Below are 16,048 nucleotides of genomic sequence, written 5' to 3'. Positions count from 1 at the left end.
ATAATAATACTTATAACAGACGTTATATAATAAAACTTATTCATCATTAGCCCAACCACTGTTAGTATCAGCAGTCGTTAGAATACACAGTTGTTTCATCATCAGCAGATGTTCTCTTTTGCCAAACTTTAACTACAACAGACCTTTTACAACTCGAAGTATTGACTCTCTGTAATTTGCAGGATCACAGATTATTCAAAAAACTGCTATCAATTATCAAATTCTAAACATTTGTTTTATCTTTCCACTCATCTATTCACCATCAAATCAGCCCTTGATACTATTAAACCTCTGTTGACTTACCAAACAGATGTTCAAACACAATTCAACATCAACATAATCTAAATCTTACTCAAACACTAAATAAGTAAAAACAAAACACAACATAGATTCTTAAAATTAAAATTTATTCATTTATTCATGACATTAAAACTAAAACTCCAATAATTACATCACATACTGAACAACATTAAAGGTCAAATCTAATAATAACAGCAAGAATTAAGAAACTTTAGCTTCAACTCCATCGATTGCTGAACCTCTCGATGTATGTCCTTCAACATCGCCATGAGCTCCACGTCTCTATTACCGCACTCTATATTACTGACAACACAAAGCTCACGAACGGAAGTTGAAGGCATCCGCATAAGATCTCTGGAAACCTGCTCTCTAGTGAACAGGACAACTTGCAATCCATCAAAACATCTCTTCAACTCTTGAAGAGTAGCCCTATCTTCATACACCTGTTCCTCGATTTGCCTGACAAAACGCTGCTTTAAATCATCTGATTTTGCATTTGTGAATGACGCCATTTGAATAAACTATATTAGTCGACTTTCCTGAAAGTATGATATCTTCGTAGGAAAACGTGATGAAAAACAGGTGAAATGACTATGAGTTTATATACTGAAATTTGGTATTATGAAAATGTGTACATTTAATATAAACATATTAATGTATATTTCAAAACAGTAATCTTTTAATGCAAAAACCTTTTCAAACCCCAACTTTTATGGGAAAACTGTAAAATTAAATACCAAGAAACCCAAGGGACATAATTTCGAAGTTCAAAGAATAAAAGTAGATGATCAAAATTACAATTAACCTCTTGATTTACCATGTAGACGCGTTTTTAAACTCTATAAAACCCCGATGATTACTGTCACACCCCCAAAAATCCACCTGCGGATAACACCCGCTTCGGGGGCGTGACTGACCAGGATCCAGCCACCAATTATACCGAATACTTGAGTTGATATCAAAAGTAATACTTACTAATCATAAGCATAGCAAATATTAAGTTCAGAGTTTAAAGTTCTAAGTTCAAAACAGTAACAAGTAGCGGAAGCATAAGTAAGGTAGTTTTAAAACAAAGTTCATGATTCAAAATATGGTAACACCCAAAACAAGGGTGAATAGACACTACACGTTCCCAAGCTGCAAGCTCCTTTGTCACTGGTTACCTGCAAAGCATGCAGTAAGGGGTCAACAATAATGCTGAGTGAGTTCACTAGTTGTCCAGTTTTAATTACCAAAAACTTTGTTTCACCGGTTAATTTATCCGTTTATACATGCCCTGGGGAGCTACCCCAAAAGTTAGCGACTAAACTGTTTTTCCAATACCGAACACTAGGTAACCGTTGCGTATCCGCAGGATGCCCCGATGTCAATGTTCTATCATCATTGACGAATATCTGAGTACATTAGTTCACGACCGTCCCAAACCAGGGCACGGTGTGAGGCTGGTAAACACCTAAATAGCGCTATCAACTAATAACCCGTTCGCCTAACCCGGCGACTAATCGGTATTTGTAGTAGGGACTTGAGTGATAGAGTTTCGTTTAGTGCTGTTAGTTGCAATCCGTATAAACAGTAATTAACCAAAAGGTTTCCCAATACCCGGGAAGGAAAAGTAAGTTTTGTTCCCAATAACTAGGGAAGGTATGTAAATGGTATCCCCTTTTACCAGGGGATAGGGTTGTTAGTCTCGTGTCCCAAACCACCGGGACGCATGCTTTTAAGTTGTGAACTCACCTTGGGTTGCTCGGTAGGTTTAGGTTACTTGTCAATCACGTTGGTCACCACGTCCTAACATGGTTACCGGTATAGGTCAGGTTCGGTGTACAAGCATTCACGTAAAAGCTTACACATAACTAGCACGTATCAAGCATATAAGTAAACAGTGGGTTACTGGGCCGGCCTAAGAAATTAAACAGTCAACAGCAACACATAATCCAGTCAACAGTAGCCCAAGTTAAACACAGAATGGCCCAATAACCAAAATGGACAGCCCACTCGCAACCAGCTGGTCTCGAGTCGCAACCAGGTGGTCTCGGCTTGTCATGCTGTGGTTGCGAGTCGCAACCGTGGTCTCGAGTCATCACGTTTTGGTTGCGAGTCGCAATCGGCGTGGTCTCGAGTCGCAATCTCGAGGTTTCGACTTGTCATGCTATGGTTGCGAGTCGCAACTGCGTGGTTTCGAGTCGGAATGCTGTCGTTGCGAGTCGTAATCTGTCACTTTCATGTACACGTGATGATGCAGATGCATCAGTCCATTTTGTACCAAGAATTCAGGCCCATTTTAGGAAACTACCAATAAGGTTTCACTAACACTTTGCCAAAGCTGAATACTAGTAAAGATAGATCAAACTTTGCCATTTTTACATCTTCAAGTCATATTCAAACAAGTTCATCCTATCTTCATATTTTTCTAGGGTTTTCACCATAACAAATCACACATTTATGAACCAAAATTTACATATTTACAACAAGATCATGATGCAAAATAAGAAATCATGCATTATATATCCGAAATCTCATATTTAACAACATCATTTTTGCAAGAACAATGAAGCATTCACTTTATAATCTTGAACATAGTTTTGGTTGGTATGAACATTCCTACACTACCATTTCTAAACATGTAACCACATAGTGTCAAACTTTTACAAATCAACCTAAAAGTCATACCAAAAACTACTAACCAAACATTTCTAGTTCATTTATCCCACATAAATCTTATACACAAAAGATAACACAAAAGATAGCACTAACCGGTTATGAAAGGAGGGGCCGAAAACAAAGAAAAGAGAACCGAGAAGATGGAATGTCCGAGTGATAGTCTTGACCGAGTTTCTTGTCCGGGATCTTTGCTTGAACCGAAAATAGGAAGAGATTGGGGTGTGTTGTTGAGGGTTTCTAGTTGAGAGAGTTTGAGGAGTGTTTGTGTGTGTAAAAATGGAAGAAGTGGGGAAAGGTGGGATATATACAAGGGGATGTTTCGGGTTGGGCTTGGGGTTTCGGCCCAAGCCGGTTTCGGCTCAACGGCCCACTCGAGACCGAGTGGCCCACTCGCAACCGCCCGGTTGCGAGTCAGGGTCTCGGGTCGTGGTTCCGGCTCTCATACATATATAAATATATAATACATACATACATCACATATCATGCAAAGATCACGTTTCCATTTAATGTTTCCATTTAATAATATTTATATGCACACAAAATATTACAAGGTGATCGTTCGGAAAAACCTCGAGTGTCACATTATCCCCAAGTTTTAAGAACTTTCGTCCCGAAAGTTGAAGCAGCCACTGCCAAGCTAGCGTGTTTTAACGGGGTGTCACATCATCCCCCCGTTAGTTTGGAATTTCGTCCCGAAATTCGGTTGTAGCTTCAGTGCTGGGGTTTTCGTTTGGGAACAGCTGGGGATACTTAGACTTCATCTGGTCTTCCCGCTCCCAGGTAAACTCTGGGCCGCGTCGTGAGTTCCAACGAACTCGCACAAGGGGTATCTGGCTACGTTTGAGGGTTTTGATTTCTCGATCCGTGATCTCAATCGGTTCCTCAGTAAAGTGTAGCTGTTCGTCAATCGTCAGTTCCTTAAAAGGAATCACAAGTGTTTCATCCGACAAACACTTCTTCAGGTTAGATACGTGAAAAACGTTGTGCACTGCACTCAGCTCTGCAGGCAGGTTTAATCTATAAGCAACCTTACCGATTTTCTCGGTAATTTCGAATGGTCCAACATACCGTGGATTCAGCTTGCCTCGTTTACCAAAACGAACCACACCCTTCCAGGGTGAGACTTTAAGTAGAACCCGGTCCCCGACCTGGAATTCTAATGGTCTCTTACGCTTGTCAGCGTAGCTTTTCTGACGGTCACGAGCTGCCGCCATGCGTTGCCTGATCTGGGAAATCTTTTCCGTTGTATCTACCACTAGTTCTGGGCCCGTGAGCTGACTGTCACCTATTTCTGCCCAGCAAAGAGGTGATCGGCATTTACGACCGTACAATGCCTCAAAAGGTGCCGCCTGAATGCTAGTGTGATAGCTGTTGTTGTAGGAGAATTCCACCAGCGGCAGATGCTTCTCCCAGTTCTTGCCAAAATCGATCACACATGCTCTAAGCATGTCTTCCAGGGTTTGGATGGTGCGTTCAGACTGCCCATCCGTTTGCGGATGATAAGCGGTGCTCATGTCCAAACGTGAGCCAAAGGATTTGTGCATAGCTTGCCACAACTCGGAAGTAAAACGAGCGTCTCGGTCAGAAATAATAGAAGTTGGCACCCCGTGCCTGGAGACTACTTCCTTTAAATAGATTTCTGCCAAGGTAGAAAACTTGTCTGTTTCCTTAATGGCCAGAAAGTGTGCAGACTTAGTCAAACGATCTACTATCACCCAAATAGTATCATTCCCGCGTTGAGATCTAGGTAGCCCTGTAACAAAATCCATGGAAATCTGTTCCCATTTCCATTTCGGGATTTCGGGTTGCTGTAGTAGGCCTGCTGGTTTCTGATACTCGATCTTGACTCTTGCACAGGTCAAACATTTGCCAACATAGGCTGCTATGTGGGCTTTCATGCCAGGCCACCAGTATGTGGTTTTCAAGTCGTGGTACATCTTATCTGCACCAGGATGTACTGAATAACGGGACTTATGGGCTTCGTCCATCACAAGCTCTCGTAGATCTCCGTAAAGTGGGACCCAAATGCGCCCTGCCACATAGTAGGCGCCGTCCTCTTTCTGTTCTAGCTGCTGTCTCGATCCTCGCAGGGACTCAGCCCTGATGTTTTCCGGTTTCAGAGCTTCAACCTGAGCATTTCGAATCTGAGTAGGGAGACTAGACTGGATGGTAAGTTGTAATGCTCGCACGCGCTTTGGTACTGTGTCTTTCCGGCTGAGGGCGTCAGCCACAACATTGGCCTTGCCCGGATGGTACTTGATGGCGCATTCATAATCATTCAGGAGTTCGACCCATCTACGTTGACGCATGTTTAATTCCTTCTGCTTAAAGATATGCTCGAGACTCCTGTGATCGGTGTAAATGGTGCACTTGGTACCGTACAGGTAATGTCTCCATATCTTAAGCGCAAATACCACTGCTCCCAGTTCCAAGTCGTGTGTTGTGTAGTTCCTTTCATGAGTCTTAAGTTGTCGAGAGGCGTAAGCAATAACTTTCTCGCGTTGCATCAACACGCAACCGAGCCCATGAATAGACGCATCACAGTAAACCACAAAGTCGTCCGTTCCTTCAGGTAACGAGAGAATTGGAGCACTGCAGAGGTTATCCTTAAGCCTCTGAAAAGCAGATTCCTGTGCTTCATTCCACTTGTAGGTGACGCCTTTCTGAGTGAGTGTCGTGAGAGGTTGTGCAATCTTAGAGAATCCCTGAATAAATCTGCGGTAGTAACCTGCCAATCCTAAGAATTGGCGAACTTCAGTGGGAGTCTTAGGGGTAGGCCAATTCTTTATAGAGTCGATCTTTGCAGGGTCGACGTGGATTCCGTCCTTGTTAACCACGTGCCCAAGGAAATGGACTTCTCGAAGCCAGAAGTCGCATTTCGAGAACTTGGCATACAGTTGCTCATTGCGAAGGAGTTCGAGGATAAGGCGTAGGTGTTGTTCATGCTCTTCCTGACTTTTCGAGTAGATCAAGATGTCGTCTATAAACACAATCACGAACTTGTCGAGGTAGGGTTTGCATACTCGGTTCATAAGATCCATGAACACTGCAGGGGCGTTGGTCATTCCGAAGGGCATAACGAGGAATTCATAATGACCATAACGAGTTCTGAATGCAGTTTTGGAGATGTCTTCGTTACGGACCCTTAACTGATGGTAGCCTGATCGCAGGTCAATCTTAGAGTAGTAGCTCGATCCTTGCAGTTGATCAAACAAATCGTCGATTCGAGGGAGAGGGTAACGATTCTTGATGGTAACCTTGTTCAACTCACGATAGTCTATGCACATTCGGAACGTGCCATCCTTCTTCTTAACAAAGAGTACCGGTGCTCCCCAGGGTGATGAACTAGGGCGGATAAATCCTTTATCCAATAGTTCTTGTAGTTGCGTCGAGAGTTCCTTCAATTCTGCGGGGGCTAGTCGATAAGGCGCACGAGCTATAGGCGCTGCTCCGGGAGCTAGCTCGATTTGGAATTCGACCTGACGATGGGGAGGGAGTCCAGGTAATTCCTCAGGAAATACCTCGGGATAGTCGCGTACTACTGGAAAGTCTTCAATCCTCTTTTCCTTTTCCTGCGTGTTGGTAACAAGTGCCAAGATAGCGGTGTGCCCTTTCCGTAAACACTTCTGGGCCTTCAAGAACGAGATAATGCCGGAGATTTCTCCACCCTTGCCACCTTGTACAATGAGGGGTTTGCCAGAACGGCGAGGAATACGAACTGCTTTCTCTTGACAGAGGATCTCAGCGCGATGCTTGGATAACCAATCCATACCAATAACGACGTCGAAGCTTCCAAGAGTAACAGGGAAAAGATCGATACTAAATGTCTGACCAGACAACTCTAGTTTGCAGCCTTTGACAACATGTGAGGCTTCGATGTTTCTTCCATTAGCTAACTCGACGATATGAGGAGAACTTAGTAACGAAAGCGGACGCTTAAGCTTCTTACTAATACGTAGGGATACATAACTAGCATCGGCACCGGAATCAAATAACACAGAAACATAACGATCATCGAGTAGGAACTTACCCGCCACGACATTGGGGTCATTCCTTGCTTCACCAGCTCCAATCACGAAAGCTCTTCCTCTAGCACCATTCCCAGCATTGTTGTTCTGATTGTTGTTCCCAGCTCCCTGATTATTGTTGCGATTCTGATTCAGTTCAGGGCAATCCTTCTTAAAGTGCCCCTCAGCTCCACACTTAAAACATGCCCGGTTGTTTCCCTGCTGCTGTTGCTGTTGGGGTTGCTGCTGGTTCTGTCTAGCTGGGAACTGACTTCTGCAATCCTTGGCCTCATGCCCCATTTTGTTACATCGCTGACACTGGCCCTTCACACACTGCCCGCTGTGATGTCGATTGCACTTGTTGCACTTGGGGTGGTTTCCACGATAGCCACCCTGTTGTTGAGCGCCCTTGTTGTTTTCGGTTTTCCTTTGCTGTGCTGGGGCCTGAGTGGGGTTAGCATCCTTGCTTTGACTTCCTTCCCACTTACGCTTGCTGTCACTAGAAGTTCCGACAGTAGCACTGATCCTTTTGGGCAACCTGCCCTCTTCTACAGCCTGATCAGTAAGTTTGTGAGCAAGTCGAACAATCGGCTGAATGGTAGTGTGGTTGGCTGAAGTGACATGGCTTCGAATTTCAGGAGCCAAACCCTTGATGTACAGTTCGATCCTTCGGTACATTGGTCGTGACATGTTCGGGCAGAGAGCAGCATAGTCATTGGACAACTTGGTGTAGGTTTCAATCTCTGACCCAACCATCTTGAGCTCATAGTACTCGTTCTCAAGCTTGTGAATGTCATCCCGGTGACAGTATTCATCCTTAATCATATCCTTGAAATCCTCCCACGCAGTAGCATTTGCAGTTTCCAACCCAAACATCTGAATCTGCGCCTTCCACCAAGAAAGCGCGCTTCCTTCAAGCGTAGCAGTAGCAAACTTCACCCAGTTCGCAGGGGGACACTCGCAAACAGCAAAAACAGCTTCAATTTTCTCAATCCAATGTAGAAGACCTATGGCACCCTCAGTGCCGTTGAAAGGGAGAGGCTTGCAATCCATGAAAGTTTTGAAAGTACACACTGGTGGTTGCGCAGGTGCATGCTGACCTGTTCGTGAGAAGCGAAGCGTATAGGTTTAGAGGCGAAAAGTCGATGTGGCGGTAGGACCTAAACATCCTAAAACAACGAGCTTACCTAAAGGGTGAGCTGCAAAAGCCGCAGCCACCGTGTTGAGCAGGTTAGTGAACTGAGCCTGCGTCATGTTAATGTTTCCTCTTCCGCGTCCACTCATTGTCTTCATAACCAGAAAACACAGTATGAGTGTGATGTCGTAGTGTAGCGAGAATGAGATAGAAGGGAGAGGTGTATCTATCTAGTTTAGGCACACTAGTACGTATAGCATAACAGGAAACATAAAGCAAACAAGTAAACACTGGTCCGAGCTATGAGGTCAAATGTGTCGAGCCTTGCACTTGGAGTGTAGTGTCGTTACGAGTCACGGGTTATAGTCTGGTTTTCTCCAAAAAGATTTTTCCCCTTTTTAAAACCAAGTTCACTATAACCAATGGCTCTGATACCAATCTGTCACACCCCCAAAAATCCACCTGCGGATAACACCCGCTTCGGGGGCGTGACTGACCAGGATCCAGCCACCAATTATACCGAATACTTGAGTTGATATCAAAAGTAATACTTACTAATCATAAGCATAGCAAATATTAAGTTCAGAGTTTAAAGTTCTAAGTTCAAAACAGTAACAAGTAGCGGAAGCATAAGTAAGGTAGTTTTAAAACAAAGTTCATGATTCAAAATATGGTAACACCCAAAACAAGGGTGAACAGACACTACACGTTCCCAAGCTGCAAGCTCCTTCGTCACTGGTTACCTGCAAAGCATGCAGTAAGGGGTCAACAATAATGCTGAGTGAGTTCACTAGTTGTCCAGTTTTAATTACCAAAAACTTTGTTTCACCGGTTAATTTATCCGTTTATACATGCCCTGGGGAGCTACCCCAAAAGTTAGCGACTAAACTGTTTTTCCAATACCGAACACTAGGTAACCGTTGCGTATCCGCAGGATGCCCCGATGTCAATGTTCTATCATCATTGACGAATATCTGAGTACATTAGTTCACGACCGTCCCAAACCAGGGCACGGTGTGAGGCTGGTAAACACCTAAATAGCGCTATCAACTAATAACCCGTTCGCCTAACCCGGCGACTAATCGGTATTTGTAGTAGGGACTTGAGTGATAGAGTTTCGTTTAGTGCTGTTAGTTGCAATCCGTATAAACAGTAATTAACCAAAAGGTTTCCCAATACCCGGGAAGGAAAAGTAAGTTTTGTTCCCAATAACTAGGGAAGGTATGTAAATGGTATCCCCTTTTACCAGGGGATAGGGTTGTTAGTCTCGTGTCCCAAACCACCGGGACGCATGCTTTTAAGTTGTGAACTCACCTTGGGTTGCTCGGTAGGTTTAGGTTACTTGTCAATCACGTTGGTCACCACGTCCTAACATGGTTACCGGTATAGGTCAGGTTCGGTGTACAAGCATTCACGTAAAAGCTTACACATAACTAGCACGTATCAAGCATATAAGTAAACAGTGGGTTACTGGGCCGGCCTAAGAAATTAAACAGTCAACAGCAACACATAATCCAGTCAACAGTAGCCCAAGTTAAACACAGAATGGCCCAATAACCAAAATGGACAGCCCACTCGCAACCAGCTGGTCTCGAGTCGCAACCAGGTGGTCTCGGCTTGTCATGATGTGGTTGCGAGTCGCAACCGTGGTCTCGAGTCATCACGTTTTGGTTGCGAGTCGCAATCGGCGTGGTCTCGAGTCGCAATCTCGAGGTTTCGACTTGTCATGCTATGGTTGCGAGTCGCAACTGCGTGGTTTCGAGTCGGAATGCTGTCGTTGCGAGTCGTAATCTGTCACTTTCATGTACACGTGATGATGCAGATGCATCAGTCCATTTTGTACCAAGAATTCAGGCCCATTTTAGGAAACTACCAATAAGGTTTCACTAACACTTTGCCAAAGCTGAATACTAGTAAAGATAGATCAAACTTTGCCATTTTTACATCTTCAAGTCATATTCAAACAAGTTCATCCTATCTTCATATTTTTCTAGGGTTTTCACCATAACAAATCACACATTTATGAACCAAAATTTACATATTTACAACAAGATCATGATGCAAAATAAGAAATCATGCATTATATATCCGAAATCTCATATTTAACAACATCATTTTTGCAAGAACAATGAAGCATTCACTTTATAATCTTGAACATAGTTTTGGTTGGTATGAACATTCCTACACTACCATTTCTAAACATGTAACCACATAGTGTCAAACTTTTACAAATCAACCTAAAAGTCATACCAAAAACTACTAACCAAACATTTCTAGTTCATTTATCCCACATAAATCTTATACACAAAAGATAACACAAAAGATAGCACTAACCGGTTATGAAAGGAGGGGCCGAAAACAAAGAAAAGAGAACCGAGAAGATGGAATGTCCGAGTGATAGTCTTGACCGAGTTTCTTGTCCGGGATCTTTGCTTGAACCGAAAATAGGAAGAGATTGGGGTGTGTTGTTGAGGGTTTCTAGTTGAGAGAGTTTGAGGAGTGTTTGTGTGTGTAAAAATGGAAGAAGTGGGGAAAGGTGGGATATATACAAGGGGATGTTTCGGGTTGGGCTTGGGGTTTCGGCCCAAGCCGGTTTCGGCTCAACGGCCCACTCGAGACCGAGTGGCCCACTCGCAACCGCCCGGTTGCGAGTCAGGGTCTCGGGTCGTGGTTCCGGCTCTCATACATATATAAATATATAATACATACATACATCACATATCATGCAAAGATCACGTTTCCATTTAATGTTTCCATTTAATAATATTTATATGCACACAAAATATTACAAGGTGATCGTTCGGAAAAACCTCGAGTGTCACAATTACTTTTAATTCAAAACATCAACAAATTATCCTACAAATCACTTTCTGTCAAAAATTGTTCTAAATCAGAAAATCAATAAAAAAACTAGATGGCAAACTTCAGCTTCTACCACTGGTCAGACACCAGCAATGTTAAAACACAGTTCTCCATGTGGTCACTCAAAGAACAAAGAACAGACGAAGAACTAGACAGGAAAGTCGTCACAATAAATGACACTAATTACAACAAAACCTGGAACAGCATAGCATTGCTCGATGAAGTCCTCCACTCTCCTCCATCAGAGTTCCAGAAGAATGCAGAAGAGTTTCTGACACAACTTCTAAAACAGGATCAGAAAATCTGCAACATGCTAACTGACCTGAAAATCAAAAGAAAACATGAAATCACATGGAGAAAGGCTAGAGTCTACGAAATCCTAGCAAGTGTTAACTCTAGTGTGTAAAACTTTATAAATATTTCTTTAAATTTGTATTTTTCTATGTAGTTGTTTCATTCTAGTAATATAAACATGCATCTTAATATTCTAAAATGTCAGTGTCTATAAAAACTCTCAACATCATCAATAGTTAATCAAAATAAGAAACAAACCTAACATCCAAAGGTCTCTTCTCAACTGTTGTAGTACATCTGACTTTTCACGATATTGCACGAATCTATCCTTTCTATAAAAGGAGAAAATCTTCCTGACGCAAGAAAACCTAACTTTCGATTTAACGAAAATCGAACAATGCAACTCTCCCATCAAAGAAGATAGCACATGCAACTTTTCACGATGTTGCAACAATGATACTGCAACATCGATATTGAAAGGCTGATGTGTGATGGGAAGCTTCATTGAAACGACGATGTTGGAACAATGATACTGGAACGATAACATGTAAACATAATCAACAAACATTCGAACAAAGAAGTGTAATAGGAGATTAACGGCTGAATCATGAGAAAGATGCATTTGAGAGGGAGAGATACGATCACAGATGTGAGCGGGAGAGATTTGAATGTGGAGCCAGATTATTAACCCTTATTTATAGGATTAGAATATATGGTTTGAATTTTGAATTTTGAATGTGGAGCCAGAATTTTGAATCTCAACAGATGTTTATTGGAAACTGATGTTTGATTATAAAATGTTAAGAGCAGATGTTTAAACAAAAGTTTAAATGTTATTTGATATGGGCAGACCTTTGTCTCAGCAGACCTTTGCATCTTAAATGTGGGCCAACTTTGAATTTTAAAGTCTTTTAATATTAGGCATTATGATGTAATAATGACATAAGAAAAGCCTTGTTGGACATGCTCTCCTGTTGACACATCAGCTTTTCTTATGTCATTGAGATTTCTCCTTTTATAGAAAGTATAGATTATTTTATTATTATATATTATAATTAATTCAGCTGCTTCACTTATTTGGCGCTTATAACTTCTGAAATATGGCGTTTTATAAAACACTGAATATGCCATTAGAACGAGAATATCGGTATCTACATTTTGAACCAAGTTTCATTAAAAATGGAGTAAGTTCAAATATAATGTATTTTTATAATTTAATTATTAAACGGTTCCTAGGTCCGTCCAGGTACTTCATATTTCTAATGGTCAACTTACCTGTAATCTACCCGTTTAATAATATAAGTTTTATATACTTTATTTTTAATATAGACAATAGAAATGTCACACATATACAAGCCAACTAATTAGTATAACATTCCAACCAATTATGTATAAAATAGTTTTTAAAACTATATGGGTCGAATAATTATATTAAAAATAAAACTAGTTACTAGTGGTTAATAAAATTAACCTATAACTCTTATATGAAAAAAATGGAAGGGTTACATCCTCCTCACCTTGTTTTAAATCTCGTCTTCGAGATTTGGACTACGATGTCTCCTTAGTTATATTATGTCTTAGTCAATAAGAACAGTTATTAAGGTAAATGACACAGAATCAAGACATGTTCAAATTTTGTGGATACGAGTTTTACAATAAATAGGACTCAATGGTTCAACTGCATTAGTTCTAGAAATCGATGCCAAACGAACGAGGTGAAGTGATATAATTTCCAAGGTGACTAGCTTCAAGTCAAAACAAATATATGATCAATAGATGTCTAAATTGACTGTTTACAGGTTTTAAATGACTTTTAGAAACAATAGAATTCACTGTCAAAAGAAAACTTACTTTGATTGTCAACTGAGGAAGACTCAGAATCAACAAGCTCAAAATGAAATAAAAGCATGAAAATAATTTGTCAACTATCGATTCATAACAAGAGAAAAATCAGTGTGTTGACATTTATTGAATTGCAAGGATACACCGAAATACAATAGAGTTTAGTGTATCATTGTCTTAGTACATAATTGTATCAAGACTACTTTTGAATAATGAATCAAAGGAAAGATATACATGGTTTTGCATGATTCGTATGATTATGATTAGCCCAAGCTACAAGTTTATACCGCCGCCGCAAGGTGTCGTAATGATTGAAATAGTTCAATAATTACGGTGACCGAACAAATTCACCATGTAACCAACTGAAAGTTTTAATGAAATAAATTTGGATATTCATTTCAAATGAATCTTATAGGATTTTCAATTGATGATGAAAGACCAAATGAATATCATAGAATTTTCGATCAATAATGAAAGAATCTTTAGAGGTACACCAGAATATAATACGAATTTGTGTACTCTTATCTTAACACATAATTGTATTAAGACTGTTTAAAGATAATGAACCAATAGAAATTATCCATACATCAGGTGTGAGAATAAGATTAGCTCAAGCTTCAAATTAAAGAAAACGCCACCACAAGGTGTCGTGACCAAAAACATGCTTCAATGAAAGTGAAGACCAAACAAGTCTGTTATGGTTTTGAATAAATGAAGTACTTAACATAATGCATTTATTTATAAACTTTTATTTGTACTAGGGTCAAATAATAACTTAACTTAGATATTACATATCAGCGATTACGTCTGGAATCATTTCTGCTTCTTGTGTAGTAAGTACGAATACTCGCGCGTTCTTCTTAGCTCCGTTTATTGTTTTTTGCCTTGTTGTCGGGTGCTTTAGTCAGTTTCGGGCAATATGGTTTGATGTGTCCTGTTTCTCCGCAATTGTAACAGATATTAGTTTTCCATCTACATTCTTCCTCTATATGCCCGGTCATCTTGTAGAAGTTACAGTAGGGTGTTTTCCTATAACGGCATTTTCCTGAATGCTTTTTGTTACAGTTTCTGCAGGTAGGTTGCTCCAATGACGGTTCAGTTCCTTTCTTCTTAAATTTTTGGGAAATTTTCTGGGCTAACTCTTTCTTCTTGTTTTCTTCTCTTATGCGGATTAGTCCATCTGTCAGGATGTTAGGTAGTTCAACTGTTTCATCAATAGTCTGCGGTCTAGCGGCCTTGACCATGTCTCGGATTTCACTAACTAATCTCCAAATATAACGAGAAATTAGTACAGGTTCTGGTGAAGCCAGAGTTGGTACCATTCTTGCGTATTCGAAGAACGTCGTCGTATACTCACGACAATTCACATCTATCATTTTATGATTTAGGAACTCGTTAGCCATTCGCTCTTTTTCATAAGGGGGACAAAATTTTCTTTCTACCATTTCCTTGAATTTTTCCCAGTTCATGGCATAAGCCATGTCACTTCCTTTTGCCTAAAGAATTGTATTCCACCATTCTAAGGCTTCTTCTTTAAAGAGGTTGGACGTATACATCACCTTATCTTCTTCGGCACATTTGCTAATTTTAAGAACAACTTCCGTCTTTTCCAACCATCGAAGAGCAGCCGTGGCTCCGTCACTGCCGGCGAACTCAGGTGGTTTACAAGCAAGAAATTCTTTGTAGGTACACCCGAGAGTCATCGCCTTCATTTTCTTGGGAAATGGGGTTTTGATAATATTATCATTGCCTTCATTGACACTATGGCTAAAACTGTCGTCACGAGTATGTTTGCGACTCACAGCTTTGGTGTGTTCTACGGGGTTTTTGACAACTTTAATTATTAAAGGTATAGCATTAGCTATTCCTTGGGCAATTATATTTTCTATAGCATTTTTATCCAAAGGATTTTTGAATATAACTGCATCACAAAAAGGTGATAAAAAGAAGAATGACTCACAAACTGTGAGAAAAGAGAATGGACTCACTTTGTAACTTTAGGGTTCAATTAGAAAGCTTCCTGGTATAATCTTGGGTATAACTCCTAAGCTATTTAATAAAATATATAATGCACTCGTGTTAAGTATAGTAACCCAATTCAACTTTATCCCTACGTCGCGAGACAGAACCCCAGCGAATGTAGTCGGGCAGAGCCTTGACATGCGTTACGGGGCCCTAGATCAATCGGACAGGGTATCAGTGATCAGGGGTTAAAACACTTAAAACGAGGCAGGGCCTTTAGAGTATAATAAGTATAATAGTTAAGAAATATATATATATATATATATATATATATATATTAGCAGAGAGAGCGAGAAATGGAGGACAAAAGAGAAAGAAGCAGTTTGAGATGTTCTCTGTTTGTTCATATATATATATATATATATATATATATATATATACTAAAACTAGGTTTTTACCCGGGATTGCTTCCCGGGCTCGGGAAAGTTATTTAGATTAATTACTATTTGTTATTAATACGGCCACATTACATCAACCATCTCATTCGATTCAACAACAATGTCTTCAAACCACTGAATTAGATCATGAACCCATATTAGAGGTTATTAGGATCTGAATTTCTTTTTGATTGTGTTTTTGTTTAAGAATTAAGAAGATGAACAAGTAATGGAGCAGAAGTAAAATGGAAATAAACTTTGCACACAATCAAACAGGAGAAACGCTTTCAACACACATTTTAACATCTATCAAAACATTGGAATAGGTACAAGTGGCAGTGATTGTGTGGTTGTTTTGGTGGTGAAGTGTCATCATCTAGGACAACATTGGTTACCCTTCTCCTTTTGGGTTTAGGAGAGGTTGGTGGTGTTTTGATGGATTGAGTGGTAGTGATTTGAGTGGAAGGTTGCTGACTAACAGTTGTTGGAACAACTGGTGTTTCAACCACTGAAGCGGTAAGACCCGTGTGCAAACACGGGTTGATTCT

This window comes from Helianthus annuus, chromosome 13 (assembly GCF_002127325.2).
Source record: "Helianthus annuus cultivar XRQ/B chromosome 13, HanXRQr2.0-SUNRISE, whole genome shotgun sequence".
NCBI classification, from domain to species: Eukaryota; Viridiplantae; Streptophyta; class Magnoliopsida; order Asterales; family Asteraceae; genus Helianthus; species Helianthus annuus.
This window is presented reverse-complemented; position numbering follows the sequence as displayed.